The sequence below is a fragment of the Periophthalmus magnuspinnatus genome, chromosome 10 (genome assembly GCF_009829125.3).
Source record: "Periophthalmus magnuspinnatus isolate fPerMag1 chromosome 10, fPerMag1.2.pri, whole genome shotgun sequence".
In the NCBI taxonomy this organism is placed as follows: Eukaryota; Metazoa; Chordata; class Actinopteri; order Gobiiformes; family Gobiidae; genus Periophthalmus; species Periophthalmus magnuspinnatus.
Genome location: NC_047135.1, coordinates 10,057,213 through 10,071,891, shown reverse-complemented (window position 1 = coordinate 10,071,891; position 14,679 = coordinate 10,057,213). Strand labels below are relative to the sequence as shown.

At 40.6% G+C, this 14,679-nt stretch overlaps 1 protein-coding gene across 1 annotated transcript in view; it reads left to right on the top strand.

Annotated features, from left to right (window-relative positions):
• The first annotated feature begins 7,469 nt into the window (after positions 1-7,469).
• The window catches only part of ccdc71 (coiled-coil domain containing 71), a 35,414-nt gene continuing 28,204 nt past the window's right edge, over positions 7,470-14,679 (top strand). Inside the window, exon 1 of the mRNA XM_033974667.2 lies at positions 7,470-7,591. The gene's annotated coding sequence lies outside the window, so the exon portion shown is untranslated. The remainder of the gene's footprint in view (positions 7,592-14,679) is intronic.

The window sequence follows — 14,679 nt, the reverse complement described above, 5'->3', positions numbered from 1 at the left end:
TCTTTAACATGCTTGTCTATAATTTTCTTTCTAATCTCCTGAGACAACTCTTTCCTTTGCTTCCTCTGGTCCATGTTGAGTGTGGTTTACACCATGTCACCAAACAGCACAGTGACGACCTGTAGCCCGATATATGGGCCCACTGACTGACTACAAGATTGACTGTGATGCCAATTAGTGGATACACCTTGGATTAACATGTCCCTTTGGTCACACTTTTTAAGTAATTCTGTTGAAGCATGGTTGAAAAGCAATGTCTGACTTTCATTGGTTAAATTTTATAGAATTTTTATTTATTATTATTTTTGTCAGATTCAAGTTATTTAACATTCTTCCTGGCCTGCACAGGATTTTTTGCTGTAGTACCAATGACTGACCACTAATCCAACAGGCGACAGCTTTGAAGGGGAGATTCCCTTTTCAGTTCAGCCAATTAATACATTCTTGGTGTCCATAGAGTGTTTTCAAGGGTTTAAGAATCCCGGGCAATACGGGTCACCCACTGCTTCTAACAGGCTCCGAGGCATTGAGGATGGGTTAAATGCAGGCCACAATAAAATATTTCACCTACTGGACACTTGTGATATTGCAGCAAAACACAAGATTGGTTGACGGACATAATGACTGAAAAGTAGGGTTGTAAAATGGACAACATTCACACCTTTCAGCAATAACATTCCAGATTTGATTCCCATGTGTAGCCTTGATATGGTGACTATTAGGGATGTAGTGCTCAAGTCCTGGATTCAGATTTGTGACTTGTTTTCACAAGTCACTTCTGGGACTTGTGATTTGACACAAACATGACTGATGATTCCGGCTTGACTTGTGCATTTGTGAGGATGGTGACTCTGGTTCAGGCCAGAGAACTTGAACTCCTCCCATGTTCCCCCTCTCTCTTCCACTTTTTCTCTTCATTTTCCATGCCACAGTGCAGGTCTGGGGATTGGATAAAGGTCACGTGTCTAAGTCGCCATGGCAATAAGTGCTGTGAGCTCAAGTGATTCAGAATCAACAGATTAAAACAAAACCACCCCACTTGGACTCAAGACTTGGACATGCACTGTAAGACCTATAAGGACTTGACTCAGACTAATCTAAGTGACGTCGACTTGACCAATAAGGACTTGGATGAGTCACAGACTTCAAAAATCGTGACTCGATGACATTCCCGGTTGACTGAATGTCCTTGTGTCTCAGTACATTTTTATCTCCTCTGAGCTTCAATCAAAAACATACACAATGTACTCTACCCTACTGGAGGAATGACCAAGAACTTAATCTGCATGCTGTTAATGGAAAATTGACACACAAAAAAAAACAAAAAACAACAACAACAAAACACTCACATCAGCAAAGGGTAGGGTTCTAAATAGGTAGCCTTATTTGTGAAAAAGATGGATTGTGTTTTACCTGCAGAAAAAATTCAGTTTTATATACCGTAAATTTCGGATTATAAGCCGCTACTTTTTTTCCACGCTTTGAACCCTGCGGCTTATACAGCAGTGCGGCTTATTTATGGAATTTTTACTGGATAACGGCCCCTGGGGGGCGCTCTCTAGCTGTAAACGTAAAAGTGAGACAGACGTGGGGAAAGATTCTGCTCTGAAGAATTCACTAGTTTTGATTTTGAACGATCATTTTGCGCATCATGAAATGGATATGATGCAGTTTTTAAGATAAAGAAGGAAATAGAGCAGGGGTCGGCAACCTGTAACACGCAAAGAGCCATTTGGACCCACTTTCCATGTAAAATAAAACACTGGGAGCCGCAAATACTTTTTGACATCTAAAATGAAGATAACACTGTGTATAATAATAATATAACGGAATAATGTAGGTTTTATTTTCACGGACAAGCCTTCTACACGTGGCAGATAAATATGGCAAAAACAACTTAAGTGCATTAAAAAAATACAACTCACCAAACTGCTGCGTCAGTGTGAGCTCTGCGCTGATTATGTGATTATGTCTACTCTGCTCCGCAGTTTCTTTAAAAAAAAAAAAAAAAAACTCTAAAAGCGTATCGTTTAATCCCAGGTGCTTATTCTCCATGTGCCAAAGCAGTTTTGAAGGTTTCATTGCCTTATTTGCTTTTCCCGTATGTTACGCAGAGCGGACTGTGCGTGAGAGTCACCTGTAGCGACAAACCCAGATTTTAAGTAGGCATTGTCTGTTAAATTTATCTTTCTTTTTCTTGGAGGTCGTGGTCTCCTCTTCCGGCTCCTCAGTTGTCCTTTTCCCCTTTGTTAAAAGCTCTCCAAAGACTTTTGTTTTGGCTCATTTTCACTCGCTTGTGGCTCTACTTTTGTGCGTCGTGTCTGATGTGTTAAACGTGAAACGTCATTGCGGAGACAAGAGCAGATAATATACTTGCTGCTACATCAAATAGATTTCTGTGCCGATTTCCAGCAGGATTTTCATGATACATCTACGGACGAGCTCATTAGTGCGTCATTAGGGACGGGCGAAAGTTGCTCCTGACCCCTATGCGCACAGCGTCTGAAAATCAGGGCTCTTTACGCAGGACTGTGAGCTGTGTCAGTGTCTGTGAGACGTGAGACGTGAGCGGTGTTTGTTTTGAACATTGTTCCGCCGCGAGTGTGACGCTTATTTTGAGCAACGAAAAATAAGAAAATATCATTTTATTTTAAGATCATAATAATTTTCCAATTTAAACTACAACAAAAAAGAGCTAACACAAATAAAATACACTTCAGCCACGCAGAGCCGCAGTATAAGGCTGAAAGAGGCGCATGCGGCTTTGGAGCCGCGGGTTGCCGACCCCTGAAATAGAGCCACTGCACGTAAGCTCGACATCAATGAATCCAACTTGGTCAATGTAAAAAAGATGACAAAAGTTTTCAGAGGAAATAAAAGCAGATTTTTCCGTGTTGGTGCAGCTTTATTTTCTAAACCTGCAGGTGTGTTCATCCCGTGTTGATGTGTTGGTGCCAATTTTCAGGCACAGTTTAAAAAACAGCGTGTCGGTGCACCGTTTTTCTGTGTAAATATCTCATGTTACAATATGAAAACCTGCGGCTTATATTCAGGTGCGGCTTATATATGTACAAAATTGATTTTCTCTTCAGATTTAGCTGGTGCGGCTTATATTCAGGTGCGCTCTGTAGTCCGAAATTTACGGTACATTCAAAAATAAAGTAAACTTTTTTTTTTCTCAAAATTATTGTATATTCATAAGTAGCTTTTTGGAACCGGTCATCCCATGAATTTCTAATCTGTGTTTGTGATGTAGCCTTTGTGATGTATTTATAAACATTTAGCATTAACAAACAAAAGCAATTGATTAATACAATTATCAATGCAGTGTGTTTTTTGTTTTTGTTTTACATTTGTCTATGTAACAGGCCAACAGAAATTCATTATTTTCCAATCCCTATATACACTGCCTTGCCAAAAAAAAAGGCACCACCAAAAACAAAAGCTCACACACTCGTTTTCGTTGGACTGCCTTTAGCTTTGATTACGGCACACATTCGCTGTGGCATTGTTTCAATAAGCTTCTACAATGTCACAAGATTTATTTCCATGCAGTGTTGAGTTAATTTTTCACCAAGATCTTGCATTGATGATGGTAGAGTCTGACCGCTGCACAAAGCCTTCTCCAGCACATCCCAAAGATTCTCAATGGGATTAAGGTCTGGACTCTGTGGTGGACAATCCATGTGTGAAAATGATGTGTCATGCTCCCTGAAACACTCTTTCACAATTTAAGTCCGATGAATCCAGGCATTGTCATCTTGGAATATGCCCATGGCATCAGGGGGAAAAAAATCCATTGATGGAATAACCTGGTCATTCAGTATATTCAGGTAGTCAACTGACCTCATTCTTTGAGCACATACTGTTGCTGAACCTAGACCTGACCAAATGGAGGAGGCTCGTACATATTTGCTTAGTTATATCCAAGTGGCGAGTTTTTTTGTTTTGTTTTGTTTTTTTGGTCAGGCAGTGTATTATCGAATTCCACCAAATTATTTTGTTGGTCCAGAAGCATCAGTGCCATTTTGATCACCAGGGAAGCTCATCTGAAAACTCGAAGTTAGTTTCAGTCAAGTAGTCAAGACAGAGAGCTATGTAGTCATTGTGATTCAGTTTGATGACAACAGCTAGACAATAGTCAGAATATTTTGTACTTGTTGTTTTGTATTATTGTATTATTAACCTCAGTGTATTTTGTGTGTTTTTTTTTAGTTTTTTTTAACCATGTTTACTTCAGTTAATGTTGAAAACGTTTGTGAGCCATTCAAATGGCATTTTTTTGTAGTGGATGGTTTAAAGATTGATTTATATCTGTATATCATGTGGGCCCATCCAGGAGCCCCATGTGCAGTTCTACTCGGGTGCAACCTCCTCTGTGTGACGCTAACCCACAGGAAACTAATGTTCAGTTCAGTTATTTAATATCAGACGTAGCTAACCAGATTGGCCAGTATATTGAAGCTCAGTTACAGAGCAAAATAGTAAACAGTCCAGTGACACTTTTCAGGTAGCTCCAAGAAGTAGATAACCAGGGAAGTCCAGGAGTGGATCAGTGCATTTCAAAGACAATGCAGGGCACATAGCCATAAGCCTCCCACTGCAAGATGACATGTGTCCAACTACACTTAGTCTGCTGTGACTTATGATTCTAATGTACAACCAAAGTCACTGAATGCGCCGGCCCAGTATTACCAGTTACCTTCCATCTCTACACAAGTACCTACCTCTGCTACTCAAGGTCCAGTGGTGCCAGGCCCTTATCAGCAGTTTTGATAGCATTGTCTAACAATGCATAGCCAAGAGCAAGCTGTTGGAGACAAGAGCTAAGATAGGAGAACCCATGTCAGCAGAGCGTGTCCTTCTGGTTGGAAGTAGCAGCAAACAGACACACCCAAAATGCATCTACAACCTAACACTCTGTCTATGGAATGAGATGCAGTGTTCGAGTTCTGGTGTTTTCCAGCCAAAAGGATCTAATAATTGTTGGTTCTAATGAGTGTTTTGAAAAGTAACAGACAGCAGATGGCAGTAAACATATGATATGATGTCCTGCTCAGTCAGATGGAGAGGTGAAGATCTGCCTGAAATAATTAGTGCTGTGAGGTTACCCCATGCTGTCACACTTCTTCCTTAGCAAGAACACCTAGTTTGGGGAAGGCTACCCAAGAACACACCAGTGTCTCCAGGCAGCATCATTTGGGTAGAGCACTGTCCTTCAAAACACAATCAGAGACATTTTAGTTGGCTGTCATTTCTTCTACGTATGTTGACAGATGGGTTCCCATGAAAACTGCATAAATGAGTCACTCTCAAGAAAAATTCAAAGGTTGCAAATGTGTCTTTGTGAGATGCAGACAAAAATTTCAGTTTGACCCAAGTTATTGTTTTGGTGTTGTTGGGAGAGAGACCCCAGAACCCCACCTAAGCCAACTGCTACACAAGCAGAACTTAAAAACTAGCTTGAAAACCAGGGGTCCAGCATATCCAGCTCACCAGGGGTGAGCTTGATATCGACTCCAGAAAATTGTGAACATGAACAGTATGTCATCAGCTTAATTGTAGAGAGGCCAAGGGTTTTGTCCATTGCATCCACCGTATAGAAGAGCATCACTTTAAGACTATTTAAGACTATTTGCAGGCTGATTTTGGCCTAGATCTCATAATGTTTGAGCTTTTATCCTTAGAAAGCTGTTTAGTTTCATTATTTGAAGGATAACACATAACACATTGCATAACACAATTGGATCTCTTGTGTAATAAGTTAACTGTTTTAAGGAAAAAGTGCCATTTTTCTTCCGTACACTAGTATTGGCAGATACTTAAAGTCAAAGTATCAATAGAGGTATCATGAACTGAAAAGTCTAGATTGGTGCATCCCTAGTCCCATTTTGTATGAGCCTCCAGCTCAGCACCAAACTCTATGACAGGTCCTGTCAGATATGAGAGAGGCATCATTTGCAGGTTTGTTAGTGAGTATGCATTGTCTCTAGTCATGGTCTGGAAGAAAGACAGCAGTTTAAGAATGTGCACAGACTTCAGGTGCCTGAATGCACACACTGTAAAGGATGCACAACCTGCTCCCTCACCAAGCAACGCATTTGTCAGCACTATGGACCTTTCCTCTGGGTAAGGTGCAAAGAGGACAAGCGCTAAACAGTCTTCATAACACTTGTTGGGCTTTACAAATACAACAAAATGTCACAAGGTCTGTGTAATAGCCCCGCCTCCTTCATGTGCATGATTCTAAGTATCTTTGGAGACCTCACTTTACCAGCTGGCTTTGTTATCTGTTTGACCTTCTAGTCTTTTGGAAGACTAGCAGTCTTGAGAGAGATGCCCTCAAAGGACTGAATGTAGTGTTCCGGAAGCTGAAAGAGAACAACCTCAAGTTGAGTCCAAAGAAATGCCACCTCCTGCAAACATCAGTCAGGTTGGGAGATATTATTGACAGGAAAGGAGTGTGCGTGGACCCATCCAAAGTTTCTATTATCACCCAGTTGTCCAAGGAATCACTTATGGAGGAAGATGGCTGCACCCCCTCTGTGAAAAAAAATAAGTCTTTCCTTGGCATGGTGTTCTTCTAGCAGAACTTTATTCCCCATTGTACCACAGATAAAGAAAGGGGCTGGCACATTCAGAAAACTGATTCATGGAGATTGGACTCGAGCTTGTGAGGAAACCTTTGAGAAGTGTGCTGTGATGGCCCATCCCGACTTCATTAGGCCATTTGTTCTACCAGTTGATGCTTCCTTGGATGGTCTTGGGGCTGTTTTATCTCAGGTCAGTGTTGGTGAAGATAAGACCCATCCTGTGGTATTTGCTGATAAAAACTTCAGAAAGTCCCTCTGCCATCTTTACTGCAACAACCAGTGCAAAATGCAGAGCCATATCAAAAGGAGTGGACCAGTTACATTTAATAATACAATATTTCTGAATGCAACTAGCTCAGTACTCCATCTACTGGTAAAAACTGGTAAAAGAATTAGGTGTGCAACAATTAATTGACTAATCGTCAGTAGTGACTTGTCAACTATTAAAAAAACATTGTATTCAGTATCTGGACTATACAGACTCAAAACACATACGGAAAGACCTTTTTATAACAAAGAGTGCATTAAAAAATCAAATCAAATGTCAATAATCAAAAATAATACACTTAATTGTAAATATCTATCTAGAAGCCCTTAGTCACAATTTTTAAAGCTTAATTTGGTTGTATTTTAAAAGTCTCAATGTAGAAATCATAGTTTAACCAGTCGACTAATCGAAAATCGTTAGCTGCAGCTCTAAAAACATGTCCACACCATACAGCTATAGTCACAAGATATCTTGTTGAATTTCCTCACATTTCAAGTAGGCGCGGAAAAACGTAGCCCAGACGACGTGAACATTTTTCACGCGCAGGTTTTTTTTTCAGTCGTTTGTTCCCACCCAGCCCCCACCCTCGACTCGACGGCTTCACAAACCCCGCCTCCTGCGCTCTCCCCTCGGTCTGGCTCTGTCAACCACTCGGCTGTTGTGCAGCCATTTTACCCTGGAACGGCGAGGCAGAGGCGGCCAGTGGATGCCTACACATTGCCGCTAAGAGGTACGGACGCTATTTTTCATTATATACTTTTACTTAGGTCGTCTCGATGACTTTACCGGGTCAGTGACCGCGTGGGGAGCCGATGGTCTGGGCGTATACAGCGAAGGGAAGCCAGGAGGAGAACTGACCGCCCTAAGAGGCTGATTTCTGGGCAAGGGTTCAGCGCAAAGAGCCTCCGTCTCAACAAAAATGGCGACGTATCGTATCTAAGTGCTTAAGTTGCGCTCTCTGTTTGCGCAGTTCAAAGCTACGTGACACCGGACGAAGCCACACTGTTTCAAATTGAGTGAATTTTCTTCTCCTGACGGAACGAAAAGGGGGCGCTGCAGAGCATCGGACGACGTAGCGTCGCGAAATGACGTAGTTAGGCCTCTCTTAAAACGTTTATTTTTGACATGTACTGTTAAATAATATGGATTTATGGAACAATTTCTTTGTCCTTAAAATGTTGTTTAATCAGTCTTTGTTCTTTCTGTCAAAGTTTGTTTCGCAATAATTGTTTACAAAACAAATATCTTATGTTGGAAGAGGTTAGGTCATGGACTGTATAAAGAAGTGGACTAAGAGAGTATAATGTCACCCATAGCGTTCGACTCTAGTCAAATGAAGCTCGTTGAGGCTAGCAGTTATAAGGGTGACTTAAGAGCTGAGTTCCATAGCAACCAAAAAGCCAGTCCAGAGCAAGGCTGTTGAAGGTAACGCTCCCTTTGCTCCCTCTAGTTTAACAGAAAATGGGCGCTTAGCAATGCTGTCAATCAAACCTGTTGCTAACACTGTTTGTTATTAATGTTCATATCTTGATTTACAGACAAAATAAAAATACCAGGACCTTGTAGAGCAGGTTAATACAAACATATAAAGACCAAACTGACGAGCCTGACAGATCAGCTAGGTTCCATATTTGGAATTCAGACCACAAGTATCAAAGCAACCAAAGAGCCAATCTGGAGTGAGCGAAGCTGTGGAAGGTAACGCCCCTTCTCATCCGCAGTGTTGGTTTAGCAGGGGGCAGGCGCTTAGCAATGCTGGTAATTAAACCTAATGCTAGCGGGAGCGACCTTGGGGAAAGACGGCAGCTGATTTGTCTGTTATTAATGTTCATATCTTGAATTACGGACACAACAGCAAAATAAAAATAACAGGATCACGTAGAATGGGTCAATATAAACATTTTTAGACCAAAATGACGAGCCCAACGGCAGCATTTATGGAGAGAGGGCCAGGCGTTTTCTCATGTAAAGTGAATTGGAGCTAGTGTTGATGGAGTCGGAAGTGAGCTAATGATCAGTTCCTGTTTGGAACATGGCGGCTAGCAGTTTAGCTATGTCCATTTATGGGTTAGGCTTATTAAAGGTATACTGTGCCCCCCATTGTTTTTGAACATTTGGTACTCATCAATAACCTTGCTCATGCCAGGTTGGTATGTGTAGCTCTCTGAGTTGAGTTTTGCACATTAATCAATCTGGAACCATTCTCACTGTAAGCGATTGTGAAAAGGCATAACGTCATGACAATTATTTAAATCTGATTGGTCGACACACCACAACAGTGGAACAAGCCAAAAAATGTAACTTTTGTTACATCCAGTTAAGAGAATAGACATCTTCCCTGTCCGCAAATGCACAAAGCGCTTACCTGCTGCACATAGTCAGTATTTTCACTAAAATAGGAAAAAGTATGTCAGTCAGCATCGCTATGTTTGTTTTGGTTTGCTTGCTTGCTTTGCTGCTGCCGCACAAGCCTCAGTGCTGTTCTGTCATTGGTCAGCGGGTGAACCCTACAGCGGGTATAAGGATAACTAATCAATTTGTCTCTACAGAGCTCAAAATAACAGCTTTCTAATTTGGGGATGCGTTCCTGCTGTTTTTACATATTGGGGTTTATTGCTTGGAATATGAAGATTCCATCACTGAAATTCATGACTTTCAATGGGATTCTTCAAAAAGCACAGGAGACACGTTCACGTAGTTCTCCAACTTGGTCTTGTCAGATTGATGTAGCCCTCTGAATAGAGTTCTACACAGTACACATCAGTCTGGGATAGCACTTGCTGAAAGCGACTGAAAATTCAAACTTTCCAATTGAAAGAAAAGCTCACACGTCGTACCTGTCTGCAAATGCCCAAAGCAATTCCCTCTGGATGATTTTTCAAAAACAAATCCGTATTTTCACTTAAGTAGGCTGAAGTTCATCTGTCAGTGTTTCCATGTCTGTTTTGGTTTGTTTGCTGCTGGCTTCTGCCCAAACTGCAATGCTGCCCTCTGATTGGTCAATGGTACGGGACCTATCACATGCAAACAAGACAGATTCTTAAGAGTTTGTGAACTCACAAAAATCGTGAGAATTTATCTAGGCGAGTAATTCTCAGCAACTTTGGGAAAATGTTTTTCAGAGTTGGAAAAATTACTTGAGAACTCTGATCAAAACCTGATGCCCAACTTCTACACCTGGAGTCACCTGCTGTGGATCTCAGCTCTTTGGCTAAATGTTACTACGTTTTAGGGGTTTATCTGTCAATTGTCCCATTTTAAGAGAAACAGATTTGCGCAAGACCTAATTATCGTCTCACGTCGGAAAACCAAGCACCCAAATAATTTCACATTTAAAAAAAAAAAAAAATTGCATTTATTCTTTTTAAGTAAAAATTAGTTTCCTCTAATTTTTTTCATTTTATACATTGTGCAAAATACTTTGGCAATAATATGTGACGTATTATGCAAAATAAACTAAAGCCCCACTGCATAAGATGCTAAATAAACAAAAATAAAAGCAAGCACTATGTTCTTTTATTGCACTAAAAAGTAAAATAAAAAAAAAAGAAGCAGACTTGCCTCATCACAACTCGCTGCTTGGCCTTGTGGGGTGCTACTTGACCTGCTTGTCTCCATGGAGATGTTCTTGCTTTGCCTGGAATGTTCCACAATGGCACAAAACTGATTCATATCTATGGAGAAGGTTCCAAATTTTAACTTTATATATTTTTCGTGGATATTGTACGTGTATTTAACATTCTAATAAATGTCTATCATCCCTCAGTCTGATCCATAATAAAAGCTAAAAAAGTTAAATCTGTCAACTGGACCAAATATTGTAGGACTGAAGACGTTTCGCTGTTCATCCAAGCCACTTCTTCAAGGAAGGATTGTCTTTCCTAACAAAAATTGCTTGAACAGGAAAGGGGGGCCTTAGACCACCTAGATCACCTGTCCCCAATATATAACTCCATCCTCAGACCCAAAGCAAACAAAAGAAACAAAGAACAATAGAGCGAGCTAGTACGACCATTGAAGGTTGAATGGAAGCCATTAAAGTTGAACTGTTAACAATAGCTGTTTACAGTTTCAGTGTGGCTAGCTCCTCCCTGCAGATATACCCTGCCCCCCCAAAAAAGTTGCCACCAAAAAAAAAGGTTGGACTGCTTTGATTACGGCATGCGTTTGTTGTGACATTGGAGAATCTTATTGAAACAATGCCACAAGATTTATTTCCATCCAGTGTTACATTAATTTTTCACCAAGCGAAGATCTTGCATTGATGATGGTAGAGTCTGACCGCTGCACAAAGCCTTCTCCAGCACATCCCAAAGATTCTTAATGAGGTTAAGGTCTGGACTCTGTGGTACCCAATCCATGTGTGGAAGTGATGTCTCATGCTCCTTGAACCACTCTTTCACAATTTGAGCCTGATGAATCCAGGCATTGTCATCTTGGAAAATGCCCCTGCCATCGGGGGGGGAATCCATTGATGGAATAACCTGGTCATTCAATATAATCAGGTAGTCAGCTGATCTCATTCTTTGCGCGCATACTGTTGCTGAACCTACACTAGACCAACTGGTGGAGGCTAGTACCTATTTGCTTAGTTAAATCAAGGTGGCGACTTTTTTTTTTTTTTTTGGCCAAGCAGTGTGTAAGACAGTGTCCACCAGCAATCCGACCAGAACTGAAAACACGGCTTAGATGAGCTGCGAAACATCTTCACTATTACGTTTTGTCCAGTTGACAGATTAACATTGGCTTTTACTATTCTAATAAATGCACTTTAAAAAAAAAAAAATCTTAAATAGCCATTCAACCACATTTTTTAACTGATCATAACTGTGTGTTCAGACTGCATGCGGTGCAGCTCTGTTGCAGTGGCTACAGGAATACCATAGAATTAAAGGTAATGTGAGGGCCATAGGGAGTCTATTCCGGATGGACACAGGAGCCCCCTGCAAGCCTTAATTATTGTGTGAGTATGTGGTCTCTCGTGTGCAGCTTTCAAAAGTGGTGACCGCAACATCACAGCACCGCTCTGAGTGTGAGTGCAATTGGACTGAGTGCAAAGTGAGTGAGGTGTAACGAATCTACAGATTTTTCTACAGAAAGGTAAATGTCATCCACTTAATTTTGGCTTTTGCCTTCTGAACACATGGCAACTTTCTGTTAACATGGGATTGTGATGTTGGATTTACAAACTTGCAATGCTTTAATGTGATTACCTCTTGGTTAATTTTTTCTAGCCACGTAATTACTATTGCCTAAGCAATGATTGAATATTGGTGGCACAGTTGCTTGATTTGGAACGTCAGATATACAGTGTGCCCTTGTTTATTGTGTGGATTACATTCCAAAAATAACCCGCAATAAACGAAATCCGCAAAGTAGAAAACTATTTTTTACAATTATTATATATGTTTTAAGGCTGTAAAACCCCTCACCACACACTTCATACACTTTTCTCAGACATTTTTCTCACCTTTCTCTTATTTAAACACTCTCAAAGTTCAAATCTTAGTAGATTTAAAAAAAATAAGCACAGTATTAAAGAACAAAACCAAATGTTGTACTGTACTGACTAAAAATGACAGCTTTTAGAAATATTGTAACAAATTTAATATTAATGATCAATCTACGAGGTTGGACACATAAGAAACAGTGACTCAGGCGTATTTCACAGTTCCTCTGACCACGCCTTTTCGTCCAGGCGGCCTTCTGCTGTAATGTCTCATAATGTTCTTTTTCCTGCAGTCACTGATCCTCAAAGCTAAAGCAGACCCCATCCGCACGATGGTTACAACCCTTTTTGCAACCTTGTTAAAACATACTGCTGCTGTCGTCCTCATGTTATTTTACATGAAAAGTGTCTTGTGGCTGCGCATCTTGGCTGTGCTGCGTTTTTGCCGCACGTTTTCAAGTGTAAGGCCTGTCTTGATCGTTCAGGCGTCAGACGCTCTGTTCGCATTTCCAAAAGTTGAAAAAGCTGAACTTTTTCACGTTTGACTCACAGCGTCAATCAATCAGAGACTATGCTCTAGTGACAAAGCAACATCATTATCCGGAACAAGTAGAAAGACATCGGCCACAAACTAGCGGCAACTTAATTATGCCAGGAGCACCGGCTAGCATAAAGGCCTAGACACTCCGCAGAGCCGATCACCTCCGCTGATGGGTTTTATGTAATAAATACCCTAAAGTCACTGTCTCAACTTGGTCTGTAGCGTTCACAAAGATTCAGGGAAAAGAAAACATCCTAAGACACTTGCAGACCGCAACGGAGGCTCTGGACCTATGTCCATATAACGTGCGTCCAGAGCGTCCATGACTCGCGTCGGAGGGGTTTGTCCTCAAATGCAAAGGTGTCCAACATGTTCTTGACACCCCGGTGTGATCAGAGTCACACTGCTAGCATTGAACATTTATGTAAATCTGGCTGAACGCATTCTGTACTGTACAAGACACGGCACATCCATTAGCCAATGAGGACGCAGTACACAATGCGTGTTCATACACTGTAAAAAAAAAAAAAAGCAAGTAAAGTTGCACAAAAAGAATAAAAATCTGTGAAAAGTGAACCGCGATATAGCAAGGGGGGAACACTGTACAACAACTCAATAAGTGTTCATACCTTGGGAGACACTCTTTTTGCTTTGGTCTGGTTGTGGGGGCTGGGCAGAGAATGTTTTAGTGGGGGAGGGATGTTGTGTTTTATCTACACTAGTTAACAAAAGTAGCAAGGTCTGTTTTGTTTTAAAGTGGGCATATTATGCATCATTGTTGCTTGAAGTGCCACCAAACGCCCTCCCTAAGCCTTATTCCACCTATAAGCAAAAAAAAAAAAAAAAAATGCTCATTTGTCCTTGGATTACTCCATTTTCCTCTTCTCCAGACACAGCGGGACATCGCAGTGTCCAGTGGCCTGAGCAAAGCCTGTACAGCTCTCTGAATCAAAGCGATGTCTGTTTTACCTGAAAGCTGTTGGTAGCTCTTCTAGCACTGGAGCTAATGGCTAAATATTATTAGTATCATCTTTACCACATTAAACACACTACCGATATTACGCTGGATACTTTCTGTTATAACTCAGGTTAGATGGGTCATTTCACTTAAGAGTTCTCTATTCCTTTCTGACAATAATGTCAGTATGTTACAGAAAGGAAGATGATAAAACAAACAGTAGTCTGTGGCCCTGCAATCTCTATATATTTTATAGATTAAATAGATTTGTCAAATAAAGCAATTATTTTCCCAAAATATAGCAAGTCCGAAGAACTGACACTAGAATATCTAATGTGCCACACAATAATACATGTGAATACAATGATTAAAACTTTCTTTAACTTCTGTGCCGCTGCAATGAGACCCATCCCCATAAGACTCAAGAACACTGTAAAGTAAGCAACCATGGTTTAATTTAATAGTTATTTTATTTTATGTGTGTGTGTGTGTGTGTGTGTGTGTGTGTGTGTGTGTGTATATATATATGTGTATTTAAAGATGTGAATGGGGATGACAACCAGGTATACTCCGGTAGCTCCTCAGGGAAGTGTTCAATAAACTGCCACAGTTATTTTATAATCATCATATTTTAACACACACATTATACAGTGATTTATTCATTTACCTGAGACAGATTCTAGTGGGCTCTGAAATATGTCAGATTTTTTTTCTGGCCCTGTTCTGTATGGCTCTGGCTGCACCTTCAAATTCTGTAATTTGCAAACCATGTCCATTTGAAAATTCAAACAAAGTCATTGTTATGCTGAGTTCATAATACAAATAGTCTTTAATGCTATAATTTATACCATATTATGCTAACATGACTAA